This window comes from Zophobas morio, unplaced genomic scaffold (genome assembly GCF_036711695.1).
Source record: "Zophobas morio isolate AGI-343-1 ecotype UQ-CSIRO unplaced genomic scaffold, CSIRO_AGI_Zmor_V1 ptg000010l, whole genome shotgun sequence".
NCBI classification, from domain to species: Eukaryota; Metazoa; Arthropoda; class Insecta; order Coleoptera; family Tenebrionidae; genus Zophobas; species Zophobas morio.
Window position 1 is genome coordinate 866,353 of NW_026972115.1, and position 9,045 is coordinate 875,397.

Sequence of the window (9,045 nt, forward strand, 5' to 3'; positions counted from 1 at the left end):
TAAGAAAATGTATTTTGTGAAATTTCGAAAATTTTGGTGAAAATTGGTCGAAAATTGGGATATTTTGCATATTTTTGAATGTTTCAAAGGACGATTTTGGAAAAACCATTGGAGTTATCGAAGAAATGAAAACGGAAATGACTCCTGCGGTCCGAAATTTACAAGAAAATGTATTTTGTGAAATTTCGAAAATTTTGGTGAAAATTGGTCGAAAATTGGGGCATTTTGCATATTTTTGAATGTTTCAAAGGACGATTCTGGAAAAACCAATGGAGTTATCGAAGAAATGAAAGCGGATATGATTTCTGCGGCCCGAAATTTACAAGAAAATGTATTTTGTGAAATTTCGAAAATTTTGTTGAAAATTGGTCGAAAATTAGGGTGTTTTGCATATTTTTGAATGTTACAAAGGACGATTCTGGAAAAACGATTGGAGTTATCGAAGAAATGAAAGCGGATATGACTTCTGCGATCCGAAATCTACAAGAAAATGGATTTTGTAAAATTTCTAAAATTTTGTTGAAAATTAGTCGAAAATTGGGGTAGGTATTTTGCATATTTTTGAATGTTTCATAGGACGATTCTGGAAAAACCAATGGAGTTATCGAAGAAATGAAAGCGGATATGACTTCTGCGGCCCGAAATCTACAAGAAAATGTATTTTGTGAAATTTCGAAAATTTTTGTGAAAATTGGTCGAAAATTGGGGTATTTAGCATATTTTTGAATGTTTCAAAGGACGATTCTGGAAAAACCATTGGAGTTATCGAAGAAATGAAAGCGGATATAACTTCTGCGGCCCGAAATCTACAAGAAAATGTATTTTGTGGAATTTCGAAAATTTTGGTGAAAATTGGTCGAAAATTGGGCTATTTAGCATATTTTTGAAGGTTTCAAAGGACGATTCTGGAAAAACCATTGGAGTTATCGAAGAAATGAAAGCGGATATGACTTCTGCGGCCCGAAAACTACAAGAAAATGTATTTTGTGAAATTTCAAAAATTTTGTTGAAAATTGGTGGAAAATTGGGTTATTTTGCATATTTTTGAATGTTTCAAAGGACGATTCTGGAAAAACCATTGGAGTTATCGAAGAAATGAAAGCGGATATGACTTCTACGGCTCGAAATCTACAAGAAAATGTATTTTGTGAAATTTCGAAAATTTTGTTGAAAATTGGTCGAAAATTGGGGTATTTTGCATATTTTTGAATGTTTCAAAGGACGATTCTGGAAAAACCATTGGAGTTATCGAAGAAATGAAAGCGGATATGACTTTTGCGGTCCGAAATCTACAAGGAGAATTTATTTTGTGAAATTTCGAAAATTTTGTTGAAAATTGGTCGAAAATTGGGGTATTTTGCATATTTTTGAATGTTTAAAAGGACGATTCTCGAAAAACCAATTGAGTTATCGAAGAAATGAAAGCGGACATGACTTCAGCGGCCCGAAATCTACAAGAAAATGATTTTTAAAATTGAGAAATTCTAAAGTTGAAAATTCGAGAAACTGTAAAAATTTAAGAAATTCGAAAAATTAAAAATACAAAAATTAAAGAATTGTAACAACAAAGAAACTGAAAAATCGGTTTACCGATAAATTGAAAAATTTAATATTGAGAAATTAAAGACTAAAAATTTTAAACATTGTATAATTGAAAAATTGCAAATAAAAAAAATTGAAGAAATGAAAAACCGAAAACCTCAGTAGTTGAAAAATCGAAAAGTTGAAAAACTGTGTAAAGTTAAATTATCTAGAAATTGTTAAAATGGAAAAAAAAATGTTGAAAATAATTAAAATCCAATAACTTAAATAATAATAAGTTTATTACGCCAAAAAAAAAAAGGCAATACATAATTAGTTAAACAAAAACAAAAACAAATTATACAAATAACAATTTACGGCATTCTCTCTTGAATCTATTAAATGAAACACCAAAAAATTCTAGGTTCTTACAGTATTGGTTAGCAAGTAAAATCATACTGTTCAAGGGAGAATGAAGCGTATAATTCCTTCGATGATAAGGTACAAAAAACACATAAGGGGAACGGACAGTTCGAACAGGTATATTAAAATAAATCATAGATAATAAATCGGGCGCATCTACTAAACCATTTACTAACTTAAAGATAAAACACAATTTGTGATAAATTCGACGATTTTCTAAACTACTAATTGATACATAACTAGCAACCAGCTGAGTATTCTCTAAAATAATGTTTTTTAAAGCAAGTCTATACATTAAATATTTAAGAAAATTGTTTTGAACAGCTTCAAAACGCCTGATGTGGGAAGAATAAAACGGTGACCAAATAAGAGTGTTATATTCTAACAAGGATCTTACGAGAGAACTAAATAATATGACTAATACACGTATATCATTGAAATCAGTAGACCACCTTTTAACACAACCTAACGTTTTCCTACCTTTAGAAATTATTGTATCATAGTGACAATGAAAACTTAACTTAGAATCTAGTAAAACACCTAAATCTTTAATTTCTTTGACCACAGACAGTGCAGTACCACATAAAATATAAGAACACGGAGATGAAGCAAATTTCCTGCTAAAACATATAACCTGACATTTATCTAAATTGAATGACATATCATTAATTTTGCACCATTCTTCAATTTTAATTATATCGGATTGTAGGACAACAGTATCAGTAAGTGTGCGTATGCTCTTAAACAATTTTAGGTCATCTGCGTAGAGAAGCGTATCCGATGTAATATTCGAAGCAATATCGTTAATGAAGATATTGAACAGAAGTGGGCCAATGACTGAACCTTGCGGAAATGAAAATTCATAAACTGACAAATCAAGAAAGTAAAAAATAGAAAAGTCGAAAGAACGAAAAGGAATATAGTCTAATTAGATAAAGAAAGAATGTGCGGATGAGAAGGGGTAGCACAATTAAGCATGTCAAATTTCCAAATTTTTGATTTTTCAATTTTTGGACATTACAATTTTTTCATATTTTTTCATGTTTCTGTTTCTCAATATTTACTTTTTATGTATCTCAATTTTTCAAGTTCTTGATTTTGATTTTTCATTTTCCCGATGTTAATTTTTCAATTTTTAAAATTTTGGATTTTCAATTTTTCATTTCTTCAATGTTTGTATTTTTTCAATTTTTTGAATTATTTATTATTTTCCATTTTTCAATCTTAAATTTTGGATTTTCGATTCGTCGGTTTTCCGATCTTTCGACTTCCAGATTTTTGAATTTTTCGATTTTTAAATTTTGGATTTTTGAATTTTTCTATTTTTTAATTTTTGTTTTCGAATTGTTCAATTTTTTGATGTTTTCATTTTTCGAAATTTCAATTTTTGAGATATTTCCATTTTCCAGTTTTTAAAATTTTCGATTTTTCTATTTGTCAGGTCTTCGATATTGCTATTTCCCAATTTTTCGTAATTTTAGTTTTGGAATTTTCAATTTCTCGATTTTTCGGTTTTCCGATTCTTCAGTTTTTCGATTTTACGATGTTTTGATGTTTCGATTTCTTGATATCTCGTTTTTCGATTTTTCAACTTTTTCTAGTTTTCGGTCGATCGATTTTGGGAACTTTTGAATTTTTCTATATTTTATTTTTCGATTACTTCGTCTTTGGACTTTTCGGATTTCTATTTCTTGGCTTTTCAATTTTTGAATTTTTGTTTTTTCGATTTTGAAATTTTGCAAGCTTTTTAGATCACAACTTTTCGTTTTTTCGTTTACTTGAATAGTTTTTCGCTTATTAAATTTTTCAAATTATCAATTCCTCGATTTTCCAATTTTAAAATTTTTCCGATTTCTTTAATTTTCAATATTTCGATTTTACAATATTCGTTTTTTCAATTTTGCAGTTTTTGATTTTTAAGTTTCTCAATCTGTAATCTTTCGAGTTTTCAGTTTTCCTTTTCTTCAATTTTCCAAGGTCTTGATTTTAAAAATTTCATCTTATACTTTTTCCTAGTTTCATTTTTGATTTTTCAGTTTCACAATTTTGCAATTTTTCCTTTTTTTGATTCGAAAGATGAGAAATCTAGAAATTAAAAATCTAAAGTTGGAAAGACGAAAAATTAAAAAATCCAAAATTTGAAAAACCGAACCGGAATGAAAATCGATAAATTGAAAAAAAAAGGATTAAATCAGAGCACTAAATAAACGAACATTTGTAAAAACAAAAAAATGTGTAAAAATAAAAAAATTAAAAAACCGAAATGAAAAACTGCAAATCGAAAATTTGAAGAAATGAAAAATTAAAGAAACGAAAAACTGAAAAATTAAGAACTTTAAAAATTGAAAAACGGATAAATTTAAACTGGAAAATGAAAATTGCAAGTCGAAAATCTGAAGAAACAAAAGTCGAAAAATTGAAGAAATATAGCAAAAAAAATGATAATTTTTCAAAGAAACGGGAAAATTAATTCCTAGAACATTATTTACAGATGCATGTTTTATTCCAAAAATCTGACGTAATGATTTTAAATTGACTCTAACATTTCGTCAGACAAATTTTTTACGAAAGTAGGTACAATAGAATTTTATTAAAAAAAATGTCCTTCAAAATGAAAATAATTACGCATTGTCTGATAATTTTCAAATTGTTGTATAAAGTACTAATTACCCTATCCTTATCACGCAGACAGATCCTATCATCTCATAAAAAAATCCTGAAGTAGTAATTCAGAATTAAAATCCACTTGACTGAAAAACGCAAAATTTGCATTAAAATTTGTATTAAAATTTGTTTGCAAATTCTCTGTACAATTACACAGTTTTTTTGTGCTTTTTTTGGGTAATGTTTTCAAAGATCTAGAAAATTTGCTGCAACCAAAGATTTTACAATTGACGTAGTAGACGTATGTCTGTATTATGTCAGTCATTGTTGTCCCAGATTTAGATTAACTTGACTGATAATCATGCAACGTCTGTCTGCCAGACAGTACGTGTACCAAAAAGAAATTGTATATTTATTTTTTCAAGTGTCTGGCTTCACTCACTTGAAGCTGGCAAATGTGGAGGTATTTTAGAGAGTGGTTAAGTAAATACGTCATCAAGTTTCTCTTGTCTTTGTTTGATAAATGTAATTATACAGAAAAAAAACTAACAGTCTACAATTCCTCATTTTTTGACAGCTCGTACCCTTTGAAACAATCCCTGCATTTAGTACCTCTCCAGAACAATATAATACACCTTTCAATGCAAAAAATGGTTTTACTGCTATTCTTCCCAGATCGCTCCCCATAAAACTGCACTAAAACCCCTCATTATGCAGGCGTCGGCCCACTCAGGCGCGCTTCCTCAATCGTTCCCGTCTTTAAAAGTCGACTTAATCCAATTAAATTCTCCTTCAGACCCGTTAATCCTATTAATAATCCGTAATCCTCGATTGCACTCAAGCCGCCAACAGCGCCGACCCGGGGCTCCTCCTGCGCCGCCCCCAATAATGCAGGCCCTAAGAAAAGCTCTCGCGAAAACAATTTCCTTGAGCTTTTGCTGACCGTTACAAAGCGTTGCTTTTATCCTTCGTTAATGTCTAATAAAATCTTTAGGGACCAATAAAGCAAATCCACATAATCAATTTCTCCCAACGCAACCTGCCGACTCGTCAGAAGAAATGAGAAGAGAAAGAAGGAGAGGTTAAGGAGCTGGAATCGCGCTGAATAATTAATTGCCGGGAGATTGGGATGTGATGCGGGTATTTTTTGCCTCTTGAGTGATTGTGAGTGGGTCGTTCTGACCACCGGCTAATTCCCTGTTTTCGCGGAAAATACAAAAATGGAAAAAGTTTAGGGTTTGTTTCGGGGCAATCAGGAGTGAGGGACTATTCTGACGGGGAAATTTAACCACTTAACGGGAGATAGGCGGCTTTAGCAAGAGTGTTAATTGGAGTAATTTGGCTGCATGTGTATTATTACAAACCGCTATAAATTGCTGGCTAAAGCTTGCTATTAACCGGAAGTGGCACTGTAACGATGTGTACATTAAAACGTTGCTGCTGAAACGGCTTTAGCGAAATTCGATATGCGGAAATCGAATGAAGGATTCGACTCAAATAATAAAACTAGGATAAAAAGCGTTTTTTGCAACGCGCGTGTTTTGGAAAAGTGTTGAGCTACGCAAAGGTTTGTGGTGGGATAATTTTGACAAATGCTCAGGATCGTGTTTCGCAGCCTGCACAGCCCGTAAAATATGAGAATGCAGGTTTCCTGTTTCCGTTTGTGTGTGGACTGCTGGCGATTTTGTTACACGAATAATCTCCGAAACTACGGAATGGAATTTTAAGTGTACTTGACGATGGTAGTGAAGATAGCAAAGTGCGGACGAAACTTGTCGACCCCTCTATTCTAAAAATTACATATAAATGAATATGTATTCATACAATTCGAAAATTTTTTAGCGTGCTTTTCAAAAAATATCTACTGAATTAGCTAACTGATTTTGGATTATTTTTCCTTTTGTTGTTTACTCATTTCTTGTTCTATATTGTGGAATTAATGTTGTATCTTTGTTTCTTTTTTCCTCCTGTGTGGTTTTTTGTCAATTTGTATTTTCGTGTTTTACTTACGTCCATTGCATCCTTGACAATAATTCTAATAAATTTCCCTGTCATTTTTTGTTTATTGGTAATTGCCCTTTATATTTTTCACATTCGAGCCATTTTGTTTTTTTCTCACATTCGTCTGCACTACTTTCTGTCCTATATTTCTTTTATATAAGTATTATATAATAATTTTGTTTGTTTTATTTTCCTTTCTTTCACTCCCTCTTTCTTTGTCTTTGCTATTTGCATTTTTCAATTGTAATTAGATGATATTTCCATGTGTATGTTTTCTATTTATTTTTTATTCCTGTGTTTTTCGGCTGTTTTTGATTTCTCTTCAGTGTAATTTTGGTTTCTTCAATTTCTTGTATTGATTATTTTCATTTAATTTTTGTTATTGTTATCTTCTGATTATATACAGGGCGTATTTCCTTGTATTATAGCACTTTTGTTTTTACAGGAAATAAGACCGTTTAGTTTTTCAATTTAAACTGTAATTATTCTTTTTGAATATTTTTCTAATTACAATAATATGAAATTCTTCTCACAAGAAAAAAATTTCAAGTAATTGTGACAAAAATCAACTCGGATTTATAAATTACGAGTACATGAGTATATTATTTCATACATATAGATAACCTTAATACTCAAAACGATGACGAGACGTCATCAGAATGATGTTGCCGAGGACGATTAACCGAATTTTGGTTAGCGTTCTACAATCTACATCATATTCTTAAAAGACATATAAAATTGGACTGCAATCGGTTCGGTAGTTTCGGAGATTATCTGACTAATAAAAATCGACACAGGCAGACGAAAGACAAATTGAATTCGAAGATCCCTGTTTGTTCGTATTCTAAGGGTCATGAAACGTCGAAAAAACATGAAAGTAGGCATTCATCGGACGGACTCGATTACAATATTTCCTTAGCTCACGCTTATGATACAATCAATAATCTGGTACCATCCGTCAAAACAAATAATAATTATTATTCTCAAAATAATAAAAATATTGCGACATCATCCTAATCCGTCACAGCCCGTCATAGTTCGTCAGAGTCTCTCATATCACGTCTCATTCATTAAAATAAATTAATAATAATCAGCAAAAAATTTCCATTATCATAATTTTCATAGTTTGTTATAATCCGTCATCATTAGTCATAATCCGTTAAAGTCCGTGATAATTGATTAATTGATTTATTTATTTAATAATATATAATACGTCATATACGTCGTACTCCGTTAATATCCGTCACCATACATTAAAATAAATAATAATACCCAAAAGTTTTCTATAATTCGTTATCATCCGTCAAAATAAATAATGATTATTTCGTTATCACGGAAATAATATACCTAAATATTCTGTCATTATTATCACCCGTCTTAGACATAGTCCGTCATCATACGTTATAATCCGTCACAATAAATAATAAGCAAACATTTTCCGTCATCGTCATCATCCGTCATAATAAATCATACCAAGTATATATTCCGTCAGCATTATAATCAGCATCCGTCATAATCATTCAAAATAAATACAAATAAGTTAATATTTTGTTATCATCATTCGTTTTTGTTTTGTCATAGTACGTCATAATTCATTGAAATAAATTGATAATAATATTAATAAGCAAAAAAATTCCATCGTTATCATAATTCGTCATAGTTTGTCATAATATGTTAATAATAGTAAGCAAAAATTTGCCGTCATAATCAACATCCGTTATAGTCCGTAATAATTCGAAGTCATCCGTCACAATAAATCATAAGGAGTAAATATTCCGTCATCATTATCACCATCATCCGTCATAATCCGTTATCATCCGGCAAAATAAACAATCATTATTTCGTCATCATGGAAATAGTACACCTAAATTTTCCGTCATCATCATTACTCCCTTAGTATATCATAGTCTGTCATCATACGTTATAATCCGTCATAATACATCACACTAAGGTATATATTCTGTCATCATTATCATCATCCGTCATAATCCGTCAAAATAAAAAATGATAAGTAAATAATCCGTTATCATCTTTCGAAATAAATAATAATAACTAGTCTCTTATTATGAAATTGTATAAATATTTTGCCATCATCATCGTCATCATCATCCGTTTTTGTTTTGACATAGTACGTCATGATTCATCAAAATAAATTAATCATCATGGGCAAAAAATTCCCATTATTATCGTAATTCGTCACAGTCTGTTATAATACACCACAATTCGTCATCTTGCGTCATTATCCGTCAAAATAAATAATAAGCAAAAATTTTCCGTCATAATCACCATCCGTCATAGCCCGTCATAATTCGAAGTCATCCGTCATAACAAATCATAAGGAGTAAATATTCAGTCATCATTATCACCATCATCCGTCATAATCCGTTATCATCCGGCAAAATAAATAATCATTATTTCGTCATCATGGAATTAGTACACCTAAATTTTCCATCATCATCATCACCCGCCTTAATATATCATAGTCTGTCATCATAC

General features: G+C 30.7%; 1 protein-coding gene across 1 annotated transcript in view; it reads right to left on the reverse strand.

Annotated features, from left to right (window-relative positions):
• LOC135125970 (cytochrome P450 4C1-like) overlaps positions 1 to 4,694 on the reverse strand; it is a 121,230-nt gene extending 116,536 nt beyond the window's left edge. Inside the window, exon 1 of the mRNA XM_064051756.1 lies at positions 4,615 to 4,694. The gene's annotated coding sequence lies outside the window, so the exon portion shown is untranslated. The remainder of the gene's footprint in view (positions 1 to 4,614) is intronic.
• Between the last annotated feature and the right edge of the window lie 4,351 nt (positions 4,695 to 9,045).